Source organism: Quercus suber, unplaced genomic scaffold, assembly GCF_002906115.3.
Source record: "Quercus suber isolate HL8 unplaced genomic scaffold, Cork oak 2.0 scaffold_287, whole genome shotgun sequence".
NCBI lineage: Eukaryota > Viridiplantae > Streptophyta > Magnoliopsida > Fagales > Fagaceae > Quercus > Quercus suber.
Window position 1 is genome coordinate 542,585 of NW_027069743.1, and position 22,748 is coordinate 565,332.

Sequence of the window (22,748 nt, forward strand, 5' to 3'; positions counted from 1 at the left end):
AAGCTTTTCTCAAACTGACCTTTAGCAAAAAAATGGTGAAATACAACCATAAGATCAGTTTTAAGAATACCCCAACATGTTTGGAAGAAGGCCATTGGAAGCCTATCTGGTCCAGGTGCTTTGTCACCATTAAAATTCTGTATGACATCAAAAATTGCTGCCTCCTCAAAGGGTCTATCTATAGAGGTGTCACATCTATAGTGACATTTTAAAGCACTATAGCGACGTTTTCCTGCAATTTTTTTTTGTAAGTGTGATTACCCCATACCAGGTTCGGGGAGCCCTATAGTGGCATTTTAAAGCCCTATAGTGACGTTTTAAAGCCCTATAGCAATGTTTTCCTGCAATTTTTTTTTTATAAGTGTGATCACCCCATACCAAGTTTAGGGAGCCCTATAGTGGCATTTTTAAGCCCTATAGTGGCATTTTAAAGCCCTATAGCAGCGTTTTCCTGCAAAATTATGGAACTCGAGTCTTTAAAACTCGAGTTCCACATGGATTTTTTTCCACATCAGGCTCATCTACTTACAAATCGAGACTTAAAAACTCGAGTTTTATCTTGGAACTCGAGTTTTAGACACTCAAGATGCTAGTTTTCAGCATTGTTTTGAAACGTGACAACTAACTAAATTTTCTGATATTTATTATTATTTGGAAAGGGTGTTCCTGCTCCGAGTATAAATTCATAAAGAATTGAGTAATACAATCAACAATCACACCTTGATCAGAAGACAAGATTCCATCAACCACAAGGCTCTTAATACCGTTATTTCTTCTATTGGAATTAGTCATTCTATGAAAAAATTTGGTACTTACGTCCCCCTCATCTTTTGCAGATATTTACTCATCTTTTGCAGTAAAACTTTCGTAGATGCTCTTCAAAGGGCAGGAGCTCAAGCAAAGCTAGTTCTTTTTGAGGGAAAAACACATATAGATTTGTTTCTTCAAGTAAGTGATGCCTTGAATATCTTCTTGTATATTGATTGATAATTTGATATTATTACATACATTTACTTCTATTAATAACCACTGTTCGTATTTAGGCATATTTTGCCTGATCTATCAAATGCTATATACTCACTAATGTTACCAAGTGGACATATCCACCATAACAACTCGTAGAGGAAGTTGTTTATAGACATTTATAATTCATGAATACAGCAAGGGGGCCTTGTGCTTCAAAGCAACCCTCAACATTTTGGTCATTTGATGCAGGATCCTTTAAGAGGGGGTATAGACGAACTGTTTGACCATTTAGTTTCTGTGATACATGCCGGTGATAAGGAAGCTCTTGACAAGGATGCTATGGCCCCTCCAAGAAGACGCCATGTTCCTGAGTTTTTGTTAAAGTTGGCTCGCAAGATTAGCCCCTTCTAGCTCTTATAGTTCTCAAAGTTATCACTATTCTTGTTCACTTACCTTCGTTAGATAGATGATTGTGTATTAATTTTAGCAACTCTCAATTTGTATTCTTTTATAGGAATTCTCACAGTTCCTTTTGGAACGGTTTTAGACCCCTTAAACCAACCAGATTGATTAGCCTAGTTAATTAGCCAAGTTATTACTTAGTCAAATTATGCAATTCTATGTTAAAACAATCAAACAATCATATCAATAATATAAAGCAGTGGAATAATAAAGAACACAATGATATAATCACCCAAGAAACCACACGGTAAAAACCTGAGAAGGATTTGACCCACCGATCCTCAAGGCAAACCTGAATCCACTATGCAAAAGAATCGAAGTTCATACAAAAGGACTTACAAGCTCCCCGCTCGACTTCATAATGCTACCCACCAGTAGACCTTACTGACACGACCACGTGCAGGCTCCGAATCCACTGACTCCTTCTTTCTTGGATTCTCCAATCAGCTACAAGCACCCACGCTTGTTATTCTTTAAGCTCCAATGGCAGCAACCAAGTTGATCACCAAGATGTAGATAATATCTCTACCTTGAAAACCCTAAGTTTTGTGTAATGGAAAGCTCCTCCAGATCTCACAAGAGATTTACACAAAATAGAAAAGTATGAGCAACAATACAACAGGAGCATCTCTAAAAATGTGGCTAGGGTTTTGCCTTATATACCTAAGGCAAAAACATAAAACCCTAAACGTTTAATGAGTTAGGGCTGAGTTGGAAATTCTGCAGAAAACGCATCTGACCCTAGATTCGATCGATCGAGTCAGGCTGAAATGCTCCGATACATCTGTAGCCACTCAATTCTAACTTTACAATAATTAATCAACTTTAAGCAAGCCTAAACAAGACTAAACATATTGTTTTGATCATGGTTTGCCAATATTACACATTAGAGTTCTAAATACATAAAATCCTAAATCTTTAGAACCTAACAAATTCCCCCTTTGGCAATCCGTGACAAAACACAAATTAAAATCTCAAAGTTTACAAGTAAAAAGCCCTTCATAAAAAAATGCTCATAAACTCAAATTCAATCCTAACTATTATCCATCAGTTGCAAGTATAGATAGCAGCTCAATTGAATCAACCTGTATATTCCTGAAACACTTAACAAACGCATAAACGTATGTGTGACAGAAAAGAGTAAAACAACAGGTATAACATTCTTGTAAGATTCACACAACACAAAAGAAAGACATATATCAATGGACAACTCATAAATATAAATCAATAAGAAGTGAATCACAAAGCAACAAGAATCAAATATATATCATGTATATCAAAACAATGTTACTCCCCCTAACATGAATATTCCCAAAAAAATGATATACAAAGTGAAGCAACTAGATACAATCTAACAACTCCACAAGCTCCTAAAAAAAAAAAACAAAAAAAAATACTCCCCCTAACAACAAAAACCCCTCTACAAGCAAAACTTTACTCCCCCTTTTTTGTGACGGAATGCCAAAGGGCAATCATAAGTCATCATCAAAAGGAGGTGGTGAGGGAGAATGAAGATGCGTCAAGTCGGCTCGCAGAACACGAATCTCATCAAGCAAGTCCACCAAAATCTGACCATGAGCTGCCTGAACGATCATGACAGTCTCCAAGGTACGACGTACATCAAAGTCGACCAAAGGAGGTGGAGGAACAGCAACAGTAGCAGTAGCATCACCAACAGGATCAGGTACATCCTCACCAGCAGGACCTGTAGAAGAAGATGGAGGAGGTGCGCGACTAGAAGACTCAGACCTAGGGTGTTTAGAGCCAGCTTTAAGATGAGCAGCCTTTTGTCTAAGAAAAGACGCACCTATGGGAGCAATCACATGAACAGGCTCAGAGGAAGGGAAACCACTAAGATCAAGATAAAGCAAAATCCTATGAATGAAAATAGGATGAACAAGGGCATGAGAAGAAGATAAGCTCCTATAAACATCGTTCAAAGAATGAAGAAACAGATGAGGAAAACTTATAAGAGCATTAGTAACAAGAGCATACAAAAATACACACCTCTCGAGAGGAATGGTGTGAACATGGGATATGGGCCAAAGAGAATGACAAGTTATCCTAAAGAAGAGATAGTGCAACCCAGAAAGCTAAGCAGAGGTGATCCTAAGATCAAAACCCTACTGGATAGATGTCCCAGTGATGTAAGACAAGACATTACTCAACTCGAGAGACTCATCATAAGGATAGACAGGATTCTGGACCAAAGGTACCCCAAGAGCATCAGCCACTACTTGAGGAGTAATGGTGTACTCTTCGCCTCGTATCTAACTCTTTACCAAAGTATGGAATCATAGATGCGGATAGAGATGTTCGAAAAGAACTCTCTAATCAAGGAAGAATGTGGAGGAGGATCAGAAATATCCACCAAGGGTAACCAGCCCCGATGCTCAAAGTTTGCCCTAATGGCAGAATCAAGTTCATCTAGTAGAACAGAACGCTCAGCCCAAATCTTTCTCCTAAGGTTTAGCTTCTCAAAAATCTCTTGGTTTTTCTCACTCAGAAACTTCTCACGGTTAAAAGGAGGGAGTGAAGAAGGTGAGGAAACAGTCCTACAAGCCCTAGTCTTCCTAGGCATAGTGCTAAGGAAAGGACAAAGACACAAGGAGAAAACCAAAAGAACAAAAAAAAAAAAAAAACAAAACCAAGGGCAGACTGCAAGTTGGTACAAAAAAATATAGAACAAAAATCTATATAATGCATGAACAATAATAATGTTGTGATGCATGAACTAATGCAGTAAACAAAGTTCAAATTGAGTTCTGAAAGCTCGAAAACGTGTTGAAAAACAGAAGAGCTGTTTAGACCCCCGATTAAAATTACGGCTCGATAGATTTTACACAACTTTAATATAAAGTGCGAAATAGTGTAAAAGCGAGCGGATGAACAATATAGCTACTCTAATCCATAAACTAAACAACACAGTAGTGTAATGGAATATAAAAGAGTAGGGAAGAGAGATGCAAACACAGAAAACACCAAGACGTGTTTTCGAAGAGGAAACCGAAGAACTCGGCGAAAAACCTCTCTGCCGCCCTCAAAGCGGAAATCGATCTACTAGACAATCAGTTGGGATACATGAGTAAGCAAGAGACTCTCCAAGCCTAATCTACCTGATGTACCTAAGCCCTCCAAGCTCCTACTCCAACAAGGCTTCTTGGAACCGTGTCTTGTCTTAATTATCCGGATCCCGCAACAAGCTCCATGTTGCATCTGCCATTCCAGGCTTCTTCCAATGCTTCCCAGCAGCACCAAAACGTCACACAACACTCTCAAAAGGCGTGGTAAGTGTTTGGACTATCAACCTCTCAATGGTGTGGAAATGGAGAGGGAAGGGTTGAGGAGGTACCACAAGCAAGTGTATAGAGAAAGGTGGGGATGACAATCTCTAATTACAAATGTGTTTGGCTAGGGTTTTCTCTCTGAAGCATACCTCAACATTTGTGGGTAATGGGGGTTTATATAGGATAGGTGCAAAATGTGTGAGTCAGTCAATACAGGCTGGCAGAACAGCATGTCTCGCGGGTGTCTCGCGGGAAGGCCTTACCCGCGAGATACTCGCGAGAGATAGCTGTCTCCATCTATCATGAATCTTCGCATTCCAGCATGTGCAGGGCACATGCTTCACTTCGCGGGAAGCTTAGTCGCGAGATACCCGCGAGATTCCATCAGCTTCCAAATTGCTTGAGTCTTTACACACTCTCTATCACACACCCCTTACAACAATTCCCACAACAAATATAGGGTATAAACAATTGATAGTAATTACAATCAAATTTGGCACGGAATAAAAGCCAACAAAACACATAGTTGTAAATCACAACTTTACAAGTTCAATTACACAAAATTGGCTTGAGCATAGAGTTTCTAACAAAACCCAAAAAATTTGAAAAACCACTTGATAAATTTTAAACAAATTGATGAATTGATCATCACACAAGAGTGAAAACAGATGATAATAACCAATGTCATCAAAACAACAAGCCAATTTCATCAATTAAGCCCAATTGAACAAAAAACCCAAATTCGGATCAATACAAGCCCTAGAAATTTTAATTTTTCACAAAACCCAAAATTGATCAAATTAAACCACCAAGAACAAGTTTATATCATGTCCCAACAAAAACCCATTGATCAATTTAACAAAATAGGGCGTGAATCAACAAAAATCCCAATTATGAAAGGTCCAAAAATTTGAGAGAATAATGCATGAAAAATGCATGAAAATTGAAAATAAACTCAAAAGGAAGGGCAAAACAGTCTTACCGGCTTGAGGAAGGAGAAATCTTGCAAAAATTTCGGAGGAAAACGACAAAAATTTGGACTGTGGAGCCTTGCCTAGTCGGAGAGAGAAGAAAAGTTTGAAAAACCTTTTTGAAAAAGTGTTTGAATTAGTCAAGAATTGTGTTTTAAAAAACCTGATTCACGACTTTCGATTGATTGAAAATTACATTCAATCGATCGAATCAATCCGACATTTTTTAACAAATTGAAACACTTTTTCGATCGATCGAAAAACAGAATGGATTGATCGAACCAAGCAGAGGCTCACAAAATTTTGAGAAAAATCACAGTTTTGAAAATCACAAACCATATTTTGAAAACAACTCCTCAAAGCATTAATCTTATTGAAACAAAATGCATGAGTATGAGATGGAATGCTTTTTCAAAAACCCAAGTTTTAATCCCATTTTCTCCAAAGAAAATTTCAGCCATTCTTCTTTAAATTCTCAAGCAAAAAAAAATGTTTTGCATAATTCTCAAGTTATTTTCAAATTTGGTTGGTCAAACCAAAAACACACACAATAAGATGTACAAAGTTTAACAAAGAGTAACTTGTGTAGTGTGTGTAACTAGCAAAAACTTGAGATACATGTGAGGTGATATGTGAATAGCAATCAATCACAAAGTCTACAAAATCCATCACATAGAATTCAAAAGAGACTATCACCTAAAGAGTTACATCATATAACTCCCACATCTCCTAGAACATAAGCTTGCAATCATGTAAGTTTCTTGAATTTTGCCCTATTATTAGGTGAAATTTGGCATCAAGCCTAATAATACACACCAATTTTAATTATGTGAATTGGCATCAAGCCTAATAGTACACACCAATTTTAATTATGTGAATTGGCATCAAGCCTAATAGTGCACACCAATTTTAAGCATTAAGTAATTAGTAGAGGCTACATTTTATGTTCTTTTTGTGCATGTGCTACACTTTCTCGAGCACAAAATCTTATGATATGCACTAAGGTGTTCATAATTGGCTAGTGAACAGTGGTGAGATGGTTACTTATGCCTTTCTCAAAAGAATCAAGTCCGACAGTCAAATAACATGTGACTTCAAGATTAAGACAAAGTGATAAACACAATAAACATCTTTCCCACACAACATGTATTACAAAGTTTCAACTAGTAAAGTGCAATAAATAGGCTCATCAAAGCTAAACAAGGTACATAAGACATGTTATGTGTAAATAAATTGACTAACCTGGTTTTCAAAGACCAAGAAAAATAATGCCAAACACAATTTGCTTCTTTTTTTTTTTTTAATTTTAAAAGAGAAAACAAATAAATCCTAGAATGAAATGCATGAATGTAATGCAATGCAAATCCTAGAAATAAAAACAAAAGAAACACAAAAACCAAAGAACAATGGTCACAAAGGAATGAGCAATGAAGCACAAGGACCATGTCAGAAAGACTCAATTAGGTCAAGTCTTTTGCATCCAAAACCTTTTAGATGCACCACGAGCATTTGGAGTTCCTACACACATTCGAGTGATTTCCAACTCTAGGATTGGAATAAAGGTTCAACGCCTTTACCAATTCACCAATAAGTGTCATAGGATCTTGTGCTTGAGGCACAGACACTTTTGGTTTGTTTGCTCTCTTAGCAGCTTGAAGCTTATAACAGTTAGGATGAATGTGTCTAGACATTCCACAATAATGACAAACCCAAGAAGGTTTACCATGCATCTTGTCCTTGGGAAGGGTAGTCTCCTTAGCTTTAGACTCTCCCAGATCAACCCTAATCTTCCTAGGAGGTGAAACTTCTATAGGTTTGACAACCTCACTCACAGGTGGTTTGACTATTTCACTCACAACCTCACTCACAGAAGGTTCAGAAGAAGATGAAGGAAAAAAGTTTGTGGAATTAGGAGCAGACACAGAGATGCTTTCAACATAACCTAACCCAGATTTATCAGAAGGATACTTTTGAACATTCAGCATGTGATCAAGTTTAGAACTAGCAGATCTAGCAATCGATAAATCATGTTCCAAAGTTTTAACTTTATCAAGCAAAAGCATGTTCTCAGACTTCACATGGTTCAAAAGATCATTAGCATCAAAAAATTTAACAAGCAAATTCTTCTTTTCAAGCTCAAGAGAATCAATTTTCTTCAGGCCAAGTTCAACATTCATAGCATCCTTTGCAGTAACTTTGCAAAGTTTATTATAGGCCTCTTAAAGATCTGCATTCTCAGAGAGTTCCCCATCAGAAGGGTTCTCCTCAACAGACACGCTTTCATTCACTATAGCTGTAGCAGTGAAAGCAATAAAGTTTCCATCCTCATCACATTCAGACTCATCATCAGAAACCTCATTATCACTAAGGGTTACAGCTATAGCTTTACCCTTATTTCTCAAGAATGTAGGACATTCAGATTTAACATGACCATACCCTTGACAACCAAAACACTGAGCACCCAAAGAATTGTTTGAAGATTGACCAACTTTTTCTCTAGGTTTTTCAAAGTTATTAACCTTAGTGGGATTATTCTTCCTAAAGTTTCTAGGTTCAGTAGTGTTTGTACCTCTTGCCCTTCTGTTAGTATTTCTCAAAAAATTTCTAAAATTTTTGGCAAGGTAAGCTATCTCTGTAGCAGAGAGCCCATCATCAAATTCACCAACCTCAACATCATCAACAGACTTAAGAGCCATTGATTTGGATTTGTTTGTTTTAGGTAGGTCAGACTCATAGGCCTAAAGAGATCCTACAAGCTCATCAACAGGGATGGAGTCCACATCCTTGCTTTCAGTAATGGCAATCACTTTGGGTCTAAAGTCTTCAGTTAAAGATCTAAGAATCTTCCTAACAATATTAGGTTGATCATAGATTTCACCTAAATTAAAAGCAGAATTAACAATGTCATTCAGTTTGGCATAAAATTCATCAAATGATTCATTATCAGACATCCTAATGCTCTCAAACCTAGAAGTTAGTTGCTGCAGTTTGTTTATCTTAACTGCCTTTGTGCCTTCATGCACAGTTTGGAGGATTTTCCAAGCAATATGAGTAACCTCAACATTAGAGATTCTCTTAAATTCCTCCATGGAAACAGCATTAAAGATGGCATTCATAGCTTTGCTATTGAACCCAGCTGCTTCTTTTTTAGAAGTTTGCTACTCACTCACAAGAGTAGTGGGCTTCTCCCATCCGTATTCAACGGAATTCCAAACTCTCTCATCAATGGATTTCAGGAATGCTTTTATCCTTACTTTCCAATAAGCATAGTTATTCCCATCAAAGTGAGGAGGAACAACTAGAGAATGTCCATGCTTCATGACAACAGAGGTCAAGGATCAGCCCAGAGATCAAAAAATCTCAAACAAAAGAGTTATCCACTCTGATACCACTTGAACGGTTTTAGACCCCTTAAACCAACTAGATTGATTAGCCTAATTAATTAGCCAAACTGTTACTTAGTCAAATTATGCAATTCTAGGTTAAAACAATCAAACAATCATATCAATAATATAAAGCAGCGGAATAATAAAGAACACAATGATATGATCACCTAGGAAACCATACGGTAAAAACCTAGGAAGGATTTGACCCACCGATCCTCAAGGCAAACCTGAATCCATTATGCGAAAGAATCGAAGTTCATACAAAATGACTTACAAGCTCCCCGCTCGACTTCCTAATGCTACCCACCAGTAGAACTTACTGACACGACCACGTGCAAGCTTCGAATCCACGAACTCCTTCTTTCTTGGATTCTCCAGTCAGCTACAAGCACCCACGCTTGTTATTCTTTAAGCTCTAATGGCAGCAACTGAGTTGATCATCAAGATGTAGATAATATCTCTACTTTGAAAACCCTAAGCTTTGTGTAAAGGAAAGCTCCTCTAGATCTCACAAGAGATTTACACAAAACAGAAAAGTATGAGCAATAATACAACAGCAGCAACTCTAAAAACGTGGCTAGGGTTTTGCCTTATACACCTAGGGCAAAAACATAAAACCCTAAACGTTTAATGAGTTAGGGCTGAGTTGGAAATTCTGCAAAAAACGCATCTGACCCGAGATTCGATCGATCGAGTCTATCCTTCGATTGATTGAGTCAGGCTGAAATGCTCCAATACATCTGCAGCCACTCGATTCCAACTTTACAATAATTAATCAACTTTGAACAAGCCTAAACATGACTAAACATATTGTTTTGATCATGGTTTGCCAATATTACACATTAGAGTTCTAAATACATAAAATCCTAAATTTTTAGAACTTAACAACTTTTCTTTTGGTGTCTTAAGTTAATGGGTTATTATTACAATAGGAAAATTTGTTACGTACTTTTGAATGCATTTTTACTAAGTCTAGACTTGGTTCCACCATTTGAGTTCCCCGTGGGCCCAAAATATCTCAATTATTAAAGTGCATTATGCCATCGGGCGAATTAAAGCCATTTTTTTTATTATTTGAACTGAAGTAGACACATGTTTTTGCATTGACAGACAAAAAAATTGAACAAATTCTAAATTGAGGGTTTTCCCCCCGTGATTCTTATTCCCACCGTGGAGGTTCTGACATGCTTCATAATGGAATTTGATTCCTCATTAACTGAAGATTAATGCCCGTGTGTGATTTGAGGATAAGAAGATAGTATTCTTTGATGGTGATTAGGCGCAGGCACATTTTTATTTCAAGCAATGTCCGCGAAATATCTTTGTGGAAACTGGAAAGCCCACTGAACCGTTACCTTGCATTGAAATTTCTTCTGTCTATATCAATGTGAGGTTTGAGTGTCTTATTATTTTCTGGTAGAAGTAGAACAATAAAATCTAAAATTTTAAAGTTGTTGAATTAGTCTCATTCATCGCCTTGGCTTGATTTTGAGTCAGCCACCCGAACTTAAGTCTGCTTGAATTCGACTGGGGGGAGATTTTATTAGTCATTTATAGTTTTGTTTTGTTTTGTTTTGTTTTTTTTAGACGAATATGGTGGTTACAAAGGGGAGGGAGAATTGGTATCCTAAACATTTTTGTTGAAAATTTTATGAAGTGCTAGTTTAGCTTCAAAATCCTCGGCATAATTAGTAGTTATTGTTAAAAATACCAAGAAGTGCTGGTTTAGCTACAAAATTTTGGGCATAATAAGTGGTTATTGTTAAGTAGACAGAAAAGGGGGTTTTGAAAAGTTTTTGAACTTAGTGAAGACTCGGGGTCAACTACAAATAGACCAATCCGCATGTTAGTTTTCTCCGTGTATCCGAGATAGACTTTTCAAAGTGCAATAAGATAAAAGTGACAAGCATAAACCATTTAATTATTAAGATTTTAGATAGTACCCAATGAATAAATAAACCATTAGCTGTTGCTTGCTAGCTTAATGAGGTTCGCAATTAGCAGAGTTATGAGGATGTGGGTGTTTATTTTGTTAAAAATATTATTGTGCACTAAAACTGAAATTATTTTTTTATTAAAAAAATCAACAAAATGAGGTCTTCATTAAAGCACTGCTGGAAATTGAGATGGGGTTTTACACCAAGACCGGTTTGAATGTATTCTCTTAGGGAAACTTTATCCTAATCAAATTTTTAGCTAACTTTATTTTTAAGAGTCTTTCTTTCAATTATATCTTAATTGTCAAAAGTTTGTAGTTCAACTGTCACTTAATGATATTTCTAATGGAGATGTCTTGAGTTCATATCACCTTCCTTCATTTTTGTCTTGTTCCAGTGAGTTTAAGGGGCCATTTTGCACACTTTACATGGATGTATGGCCTATAAATAAGATAAGGGTAGAGAAGCTTAGAGCCACCAAGTCTCAAAATGAAGGCCATTCTCATTGTCTGCCTTCTCTTCGCTTCCATATTTTTCATTCCTTCTTCAAATGCAGCTGAAGGTTACCTCGCGAGAGCACTATTTTGAATTTTCTAGAAGCTAGATAGTTCATAGTTGTATTTTATTTTATTTTATTGCGTACTTATTAAAATAAACTTTTGATTAGGTTTATTGAGTAAGCTTTTACGTAGTACCACCCCCGCACTTAGACACGTATGAAAAATATTTTGAATATAAGCAGGCTAATGTCAAATTGTTGGGAAAGACTGGAATTTAATGGAAAAGAAGAAGGATAAATTTCTGGTTATGCTTCGAGGGATAACCGGGACCTCCTTAACAAGCAAAAGCTTGATTGTTTTACTGGAATATTCAGATTACTTCGTATTAATAAACGTAGACTATAAATAGCCTTCAACTAAGCATACAATGCATTCCTAGTGATAAGGATAAAATAACATCAAGTCCTATCATATTTCCAACTCCTATCTCTGTTGGACACACCCAAAATAGAGTCATTATTTGAAAAGCAACCCTATAAACATAAATAAGATAACCATTAATAACTCCTAAACAAATCCTAAACAATCAGATAACTTCAATAAGCTAGAACCAATCTTGTGCAGCAGATAACACTCATCCAAAGCAGCCAAGAGATAGTAACAACTGTGCTGCATAATCTGATCTGAACTGCTGTTCAAATCCACTTCAACAAGCTGGTTCGTAACACTCCCTTCCCCTTAAAATCATCCCTTGTCCTCAAGGGACCATTCTTCAAGCTCATCCGGCCAACCCACCTCAATAAAAAATAGCTTCTTACATTGATGACCTGGTGCAAATTTCTCATCACAATTAAAGCACAAGCCCTTGTCTCGCCTCTCTTTGAGTTCAGTAGGTGTAAGTTTCTTGATAGTCTTAGTAGTAGGACTCACTTTGCTAAGAGATGGAGGCAATGGCTCTTCATTTTCTTCAGATGGAAGTTGATGCTGAAACTGGGACTTGGCTTCATAGAGGTGAGCTAAGCCCACTGCAGCATATAAGGAAGCTGGCTTGAGGGCTTGAACATCAATTCGTAGATGTTCTTTAAGGCCATTGATGAAGCAACCCACTTGTTGTGCCGGTGGTAATTTTCCTACTCTGCTAAGCAATCTTTCAAATTAGCTTTGATACTCTCTCACAGATCCCATTTGCTTAAGCTTCGTTAGATCACCAAAGAAGTCATCAAACTCTGTTGGGCCATAACGTGTGTACAAGCCTTCTTTGAGGAGAGGCCAAGTGATCACTCTCTCTTCTTCCTTTAGTATTTGATACCATAATTGTGCTTCCCCCTCCAAATGGTAGGCAGCCAATGAAATTTTTTCTTCCTCAACAATATTTTGGAATTCAAAAAATTGCTCTGCACGACAGATCCAACTAGTTGGATCTTCATTTCCGTTAAAGCGTGGGAAATCTAGTTTTGTCACCCTTGGAATGACAGCACTGTGAGCTGGATGGTCCAGAGATGAACCTACCTGAAGACCTTTCCCCCTCACCACGCTTGTGAGAATTCTCACTGCTATGATTACTCGAAAGGTTACCAAAACGAGTATGCATCGCAGCAAGCATTCCCTGTATCTCCTTCATCATCTTCTGTTGTTCCGAAATCATGGAAGTCAGGTTGTTAACCTCACCTTCCAATTTGTCCACACGATCCTCAGCCATAACCTGCTCTAATACCAATTTGATACGACCCCCGCCTTGGCCGCGTATGGCACCTCCTTTCCCGTGTGGGGCTATTGTTGGATTGGGGAAATTCTGGAATTTAACGGAAAAGAAGAAGGATAAATTTCTGGTTATGCTTCGAGGGATAACCGGGACCTCCTTAACAAGCAAAAGCTTGATTGTTTTACTGGAATATTCAGATTACTTCTTATTAATAAATGTAGACTATAAATAGCCTTCAACTAAGCATACAATGCATTCCTAGTGATAAGGATAAAATAACATCAAGTCCTATCCTATTTCCAACTCCTATCTCTGTTGGACACACCCAAAACAGAGTCATTATTTGAAAAGCAACCCTATAAACATAAATAAGATAACCATCAATAACTCCTAAACAAATCCTAAACAATCAGATAACTTCAATAAGCTAGAACCAATCTTGTGCAGCAAATAACACTCATCCAAAGTGTTGGGAAATATAGACCCCAGTTGATAGAATTAACAAGTTTTAAACCTAAGTTGTTAATTAGATTAATTATGAATAAACCTTGTTAATAACAAACAAACATCAATATCATGTCAAAATCATGCAGCGACAAAAATAAATAAGACAAGATATGATGACCCAGGAAAACCAATGAAACCAACCAGTTTCACAGTAAAAAACCTGGGGGGAAACCTTCCCGAAAAGCAATTCACTCTAGTAAAGAGAAGTTTTAGATCTAGTACAAAACCTTTGTCCCTAGACTCTACAATCCCCATAGATGAACTCACAGCAGAAACCTTCTGCCGCTTCAGAACCTCTGAACTCTTCAATATATGAACGCCACCCTTTTTATTGCACAGATCCCAATATGTGACTAACTCTTTCGCACGAATCTCAAAACGTGACTCACTCACCAACTTAAGGAAGAAGAATGTTGGCTGCAAAGTTCTTCACTTCATCAACAATGAAAATAAAGAAGCACTTGGTTACAAAACCTTAAGGCACAAAGACGCAGTAGCTTCTTTTAGAGAGAATAAGGTATCGATCGCCTTTTGCATATGTTCTCCTTGTATTCTCTTATGTGACGGCCTTTAAAATAAGCCTTATATAAGTCTAGGGTTGTGAGAAAAGAAACCCTACTCAAATACATAAGCCTGGCCCAAAAATCAAAAAAGCTGAAATTCTGATTTCCCGTAACCTCGATCGATCGAGAGGTGTTGAGGAGGTGTCGAGGTTTAATGAATCTTGACAGATAGCAGCTATCGAGGAGTTGTCGAGGAGACAGAAACTTTCTCGATCGATCGACCAGCTATCGAGAAGCTATCGAGATTGCGATAAGCATCAGTTGAAGATCTCGATAGATAGCCAGGTGTCGAGGAGCTATCGAGAAGCTATCAAGCTATCTATCCGCAAGTGTCGAGATATCTGTCCAGCTTTATTGAACACCTTTTCTTCACTTGTTTCTTGGTCCAATCTTCATGGCTTTAATACTAGACTTGAACAACATGTTTCTTCAAGTATTAAACACAACTTAGATCTACCCAAATACAAGTAAAGTGCGTTTTGTTAAAGGATTAGCCAACTACATAAAATATGTCCTTAACAATCTCCCCCTTTGGTAATCCGTGACAAAACCACAACAAACAAATGAACATATGAGAGAAGTTATAAATCAGTCAACTCATACTCACTTGTTGAATACAATAAAATCTATCCTAACACGAACTCTTGAAAAACTTTGCAAGAAGAGAATTTATGGCAAGTAGACTTTGACAACCTGTATTTCTGAAACACTTTAAACAAAACTCATCAAGGCATCTTAGTGTTTAACAGAAATAATAGATTGCATACAAGTATAAGAAACATGTGTATGAAGAAAGAAAAGAAACAACACATGTAAGGTAGGTGAAAGAAACATACATCAGCATATAAAGAAGATAAACACAATGTATGTAAACATGGTCACAAGACCCAAGGAACAAAAGTAAGGAAGTAAGTACTCCCCCTAACAAGATGAAACATATCTCCCCCTTACAAAGGAATGTATTTCTCCCCCTAACTTATAGAATCTGAAACAGAAACCACAAAAGTCACAATTTCTCTCCCCCTTTTTGTCATGATTGACAAAGGGTACAAGAAGCTAGAAAGCTTAACCCGAGAAACATAAAGATGATCAAGGATGATCAAGGGGGTACAAAGAAATCCATATAAATGCATGAATGCAATGAAACAAGATGCTATAGATGACAAGATATTAGAAGGATGCAAAACATGTGAAAAAAAAAAATGTTAAGCACATAAATCCCAAAACATACACACACACACTAAACAAGTCTAACCAATTTTAGATTTCAAAAACAAGTCAAGATAATTTAGTGAGCATACATTAGCACATGTAAGCACTTGTGATGGCCAAATCACATTGTACCTGCACATGTATCAAGAGTAGCAAAGAATATTGCGTGTTGTGTGTGAAAAACATCGCAAGATCGCATATGTGTATACATGTTATGACGATCTGAGATATGAGAAAATAACTTTAACTCACACACAATCATAACTGTTTGATGGGGACTATCACTTTCGAGGTACATCCTATAACTCCCACATCTCCTAGAATACATGCTTGCAACCATATTTAAAGCATTTTTGATCATTTTGCTTTTTATTTTCTTTTATTTTAGCATATCATACATGGGCATATAAAAGAGAGAAAAGAAATACCCAAGATGTTAAGCATTTGACATCACACTTTTGCTATGCCGAAGCATACGAATATCTTTGACACTGCACTTTTGCTATGCCGAAGCATACAGGTGTCATATTATGATTGGCGGGTAACAGTGGTGAGATGGTTATTTATGTCTTTCTCTTAGGATTTTCTAGTCCTACCCGTCAAAAAGAGTGATATGAGTGTTGAATTTTAAGAGATAACCTAATCTTACTCATCACAAACAAGAGCCACAAAACTCACTTGCTTAGTTGTGCATAGAGATGCTCATCTAAGTTACAGGAGATACAAAGTTTAGAAAACTTTGTTTTATTGGCCATCCAAGGTTCACAAGTACCAAAGTACACAAAACACACACTATTTTTGTATTTTTCTGATTTTTCCTTTTTATTTTTATTTTAAAAACAAAACCAAATAAAAACTAAACAACCAAACAAAAACAGATAAACAACATGTATGCATGAAAGAAAGATGCATATGCATGAAAACATGATAGAAATATGCAGATGCATGAAAGCATGATTTCAAAAGCAGATAAGAAGTCAAGCAAAGAAAGTCTTACTTTATATAGAAAGAATCAAAGCAGATGACAAACAGAAAAGACAATTAAATCTTAGGCTCCTTTCTCACCCACACAGCACGAGTCTTTGGCCGTGAAGATGAAAAGGCACATGTCCTAGTATGTCTACTAAAGGACATAGAAGAATTAGAATTCTCTTGAAATTGAGTTAAAAAGCTCAAGACTTTTAATAACTCTCTGAACAAAGGTGTAGGTGCGTGAGAGGAAACCTGTGACCATTTGGACAATTGCTTATGAGGATACAACTTAAAGCAATTAGGACGAATGTGTCCAGCAACACCACAATGATGACAAACACAAGGCTTAACAAAGGATTTAGAATTAGCCAGATCAGTTTTGGATTTCATACCTCTATTACCTTTCTTAGACTGTGGCACAAAGATAGTCCTTGATCCAGAAGCTGTGGATGAGGAGGGGCTAGAGGAAACAGCATATCTTAAGCCAGTCTTATCAGAGGCTTCCTGAAGGGTCATCTTCTTAGGTACTTCATCATCAGAAGAATCCTCACTGTCACTAGCACTCTCCACAATCACCTTATCGGTTGTGGTAGCAAAGGCCATAACTTGACGACATTCATCCACAAACTCATCAGAAGAGTCATCCTCAGTATCACTCAAGGTAGCAACCAACCCTTTCTCTTTTGGCTTCTCGGTCTTTTTCTTCATGAGGTAGTTTGGACACTCTATCCTTATATGACCAAAACCTTTACACTCATGGCATTGAATAAGGGGTTTTTCATTCTTGCCCTTCCTAGAGGATTTAGGTTTCCTAGGAGGTCTGCCCTCATCCTTTTTCCTAAACTGAAGAAGCTTGATAATCTCATCAGTTATGAAGGTTAGATCCTCATCCTCATCTTCACTTTGATCTTCATCTTCAGAGTCCTCAGTCTCTTCCTCTATACCCTTAAGAGCCAAGTTTTTGCTCTTTCCACCTTTTTCCATTAAGCCTAATCCCATCTCATAGGTTTGAAGGTTCCCTACAAGCTCAGTCAAAGGAATTTGATCAATGTCCTTGACTTCTTCAATGGCAGTGATCTTGGCATGGAATCTTTCAGGTAAAAACCTAAGAATTTTTCTAACAATTTTGGATTCTGCAATACATTCTCCAAGGTTGAAGGCAAAATTCACAATATCCTTGAGTTTGGCATAGAACTCATCAAATGTCTCGTCCTCCTCCATCCTTATTTTTTCAAAACTACAAGTGAGTTGTTGAACCTTCACAGTCTTTACTGCCTTGGTACCTTCATAGGTGGTCTCAAGAATGATCCATACTTCCTTGGCAACTTCCGTGGATGATATTTTCTTGAATTCCTCATTGGTAATCCCACAGAACAAAGCATTCAAAACCCTACTGTTGAAATTTGCAGCTACAATTGTTGCATCATCCCAATCCACAGGTGCTTCCTTCGGCTTAATCCAGCCAACTTCAATAGCTTGCCATACCTGTTCACCTAGAGCCTGCAAGAACACTTTCATACGAACTTTCCAGTATGCATAGTTAGTGCCATCAAATAAAGGAGGTATAATTAAGGATTGTCCTCTATCCATGACAAACAGGGGTCAATGGATCAACACAACAAAGATTAAACCCTAATCAGAGTGTGCCTGCTCTAATACCACTTGTTGGGAAATATAGACCTCAATTGATAGAATTAACAAGTTTTAAACCCAAGTTGTTAATTAGATTAATTATGAATAAACCTTGTTAATAACAAACAAACATCAATATCATGTCAAAATCATACAGCGGAAAAAATAAATAAGACAAAATATGATGACCCAGGAAAACCAATGAAACCAACCAGTTTCACAGTAAAAAACCTAAGGGGAAACCTTCCCGAAAAGCAATTCACTATAGTAAAGAGAAGTTTCAGATCTAGTACAAAACCTTTGTCCCTAGACTCTACAATCCCCATAGATGAACTCACAGCAGAAACCTTCTGCCGCTTCAGAACCTCTGAACTCTTCAATATATGAACGCCACCCTTTTTGTTGCACAGATCCCAATATGTGACTAACTCTTTTGCACGAATCTCAAAATGTGACTCACTCACGAACTTAAGGAAGAAGAATGTTGGCTGCAAAGTTCTTCACTTCATCAACAATGAAGATCAAGAAGCACTTGGTTACAAAACCCTAAGGCGCAAAGACGCAGTAGCTTCTTTTAGAGAGAATAAGGTATCGGTCACCTTTTGCATATGTTCTCCTTATATTCTCTTATGTGACGACCTTTAAAATAAGCCTTATATAAGTCTAGGGTTGTGAGAAAAGAAACCCTACTCAAATACATAAGCCTGGCCCAAAAATCAAAAAGCTGAAATTCTGATTTCTCGTAACCTCGATCGATCGAGAGGTGTCGAGATTTAATGAATCTTGACATATAGCAGCTATCGAGGAGGTGTCGAGAAGGTGTCGAGGAGACAGAAACTTTCTCGATCGATCGACCAGCTATCGAGAAGCTATCAAGATTGCGATAAGCATCAGCTGAAGATCTCGACAGATAGCCAGGTGTCGAGGAGCTATCGAGAAGCTATCGAGCTATCTATCCGCAAGTGTCGAGATATCTGTCCAGCTTTATTGAACACCTTTTCTTCACTTGTTTCTTGATCCAATCTTCATGACTTTAATACTAGACTTGAACAACATGTTTCTTCAAGTATTAAACACAACTTAGATCTACCCAAATACATGTAAAGTGCGTTTTGTCAAAGGATTAGCCAACTATATAAAATATAGTTGTCCAAATCCACTTCAACAAGCTGGTTCGTAACACTTTTACGTAGTAGCATTTTCTCATTTATATATGTTGAAAAATATTTTGAATATAAACATGTTAATTTCAAATTGTTGTTAAAGACTGAGCAAATTTAAATGATTTTTAAGATACCGATATTGAAATTAAATGAGTTTTCTTGTTTTCTATGGCCTAAAAGATAAACATATATTCAATTCCAAAAGCTAGTATTTTTCTGATAAATTTTAAGTTTCTAAGCATGTACAAATTAGCAAATTACTTGTCAAGTAATTTCACTGTTTGAGATTTTCCATATATGGAACTTTTGCTCTAATTGCTCTCTTCCATGTATGTTTTCTCGTTAATTTCTTAACTTGGTTATATTCTGACAAATTTATCTCATATCTCAGAAAAGTGTGATCCATATTCTCGTAGATCATGTAGCTCGAAGCCGCCAGCTCATATTCTGATAACTTTATTTCATATCTCAGGTAAGTGTGGTAGGGGAATTCCTTATAGAAGATGTATCTCGTCGCCGCTGCTGCCACCTCAATCTCCACCCTTGAAGCCACCATCTCCACCTTTGAAGCCACCACCTCCGCCACCGCCAAGTCCACCCCATACGAAGCCGCCATCTGGATGTAGTCGTGCCCCATATAGACGTTGCGCACCTCCAACCCCTTAATAAATGAAGCACCACGGTTCAACAATAATCAAGCATTAGGTTGCTTATTATCGTGGAAGGCAGTATTAATTAAGAATAAAGTGGGTTTTAATTATGCGATAATATCATATATGGTTGGGGGGGTTTGTAATGTCTCTAAATTATACTCTTATGTATTATGCACTCCATACTAGTCTATTGTAAATGTATCCAAAATAAAAAGTTGACTAATGTTTGTCTGTTGGCTTATATGACGGACTTTTGTGCGAATTCTAATTATGCATCATCAACAAGAGTTCTGAAAAAGTTCAAGTTATATGATTTATTTTTTAGTCCACAGTTCTTCGAAGAAATACACATGGAAATGCTTTTGACATTATTCATGAGGATGAGTAAAATTGACTTTAAAACTCACTCAAGTGAAGATTTAAAATTTGGAGAAATACATATATTAATTATATTACAAACACACCTAACCTAACAACTGTGTCTTTTGTCTTTTTGATAAATGTGAATATTTCATTGAAGAAGCAAAAGAAATACATCTTTTTCCCAATCATATATGATAGCACTTGGAAAGGATGCACACTTAAAAAAATAGGAGAGATATATATATATATATATATTTAAATACAAAATATACCTACTTATCCAACAAAAACAAGTCAACAACCCACAAAAGAATTAGCCAAGACTAATGCATCATTCAATAATGGCTGAATCTTCTAACATGCCTCATCCAAATAACATGAATATTCGGACATTATCACATAGTCCATGAGATGCATAATATGTGATTTATGTGAAGATTCACAAAAGATATAAATCACAAGTTCTTTGTAAACTCAGAATTATAGTTCGTAGTCGGTGATGAAATTGGGCATTTCATCTGCGAAAACTATAACATATCAACTACGATGATTTGTCTTGATCATGGAAGTGGAGACTTCTAGTTGATGTGTTGATATGTTTTAAGAGTTAAGACATATTGAACTGGACCGCTGTGAGATTTATTATTCTCCTAAAGACTGTTAAATGAATAATAAATCTCACGACTTACATTTGCATGAACTCTTAATCCTGAGAGAATAATGGACCTGATCATAAGGTGTAGGTTACTTTGATATATCAGGAGTGAGATCTAAAGTAACGGTCAAAACCTCAGTATATTGGGCAGCCACATTTAGTGTTGATGGAACATATATTCTCAAGATGGAATTCATAGTCTCTTAACGGAGATATAAAATATTCCCCTTGAGATAAGTTTAATGGGTTTGTTATTCAGAGAGTTAGGCTAACCACTTTAGTAAGTAGTTACTAAAGAATATATTTATGAAATCAGTTTTCATAAATATATGATGAATAACTTAAAGGATTAAACCGGGTACTCAAAGATCAAGATGTAATAGTTTACAAAGTGGCAGTCTACATTAATGACTTTGTACTACTACGAATATTTTATGAAAGGGTTGCATGTATAATAAAGTCTTGGGATATAATTTATAGATAAGACCTAGAGTGCAACTATATTTATATAGTGGTATTAAATATAGTTAATGGTAACTTTGGACTTGTCAAGAGTTGACAGAAAAGCCCAAGGCCCATTGGAGCTAGTGTCTTATTGGTCCCTTTTGGTCCCACTCCAAGCCATACACTTAAGCCCAATTGGGAAGGCCCAGAAGGCCAGCCCAATTAGATAAATTGGTTAAATACAAAGGGAAAAACGTTCAGATTTTCATATGCAAGAAACATCATTGTGAAATGGTGTGCATGTGAGTTTTTGTCACTCACTAGTCATCCCTTTGTTACCAATTGAGAGACCACACATCTTAGGCGTCAGTGGAATTGGAGTGAAGATTAAAAGTAGTCTCAAGTGCTTCAATCTTTGTTTTGAGATTCACCGCTTCAAGGTACGATCTCTTGTTCTCAAATTCTGAAATTTACTTAGTACGTGTTATCAATATCGAATGAAGTAGATCCGTTTAAAACTTATTTTCCGCTGCATTTATCTTTATTTCCATCAGAAAGTATTTATCCTCCTAGGTTACACTACATTTGCAACACGCATGGCCCGCTATGGTTTTGTTCAAAGATTTTATGGAGCACGTCAATGGAAAATGTACCCCAATGGAAAAGATCCATCTAGAACAGGATGTATCCTTTGGAACCTAAGATATTGATATACATAGACTTATATTTACCATTTTATTTGTATGATCTTGCATTTTCAAAGCTTTTGCACACATATTCATTAAAATGTCTATTTTTTGCCTTTCTAATCCTTTCATGCATTCATCATTATGCATACAAACACAAATCTTGTAAACATAAATATCTCCTTATAATCATTATATGCAAAAACATCGTTGTTTCCACCTTCTTTCTATTTTTAAGCATGCCTTACAAACCAAACTATGCTTTAAAAACATAAAAGGGGAGGGTCGTACGCAATTGCCTAACAATTTATAATGGAAATTTTCATACATGGTGGAATACTAACTACATAGCTCATATGCAAGAATGAAGAGAAACAGAAAAGACTTTAGCAAGTCGAGCATGGCCCAAACGGTCTGCCATCGCCCTGCATAGCACCCCAAAGCTAGTGCGAAGAATCGAATCATTCGAGGAATGGTACAAAGCAACCCTATAGCATCAAAGCCCATATCTCTAGAAATCTTGCTAAGTTTGCCATATGAATGTCAAAGGCGAACCAGCTCCCTCTCCATACTGGACTTCAAGGTGCAACCTCACCTCTCTGTGTCAAGCAGAACATACAATGTGCTAATCTTAGCAGTAGCAGATCTCAATGCCTCCTTCTCAACTACCTCAGTTTGGAGATGGCA

At 36.9% G+C, this 22,748-nt stretch overlaps 1 long non-coding RNA gene across 1 annotated transcript; it reads left to right on the forward strand.

The window, feature by feature from the left end:
- Positions 1-11,462: 11,462 nt before the first annotated feature.
- Positions 11,463-20,154, forward strand: LOC136071120 (uncharacterized). Its single transcript, XR_010632434.1, has 2 exons — positions 11,463-11,571; positions 19,733-20,154. It is a non-coding gene; the product is annotated as an uncharacterized LOC136071120 (long non-coding RNA).
- The last annotated feature ends 2,594 nt before the right edge of the window (positions 20,155-22,748 follow it).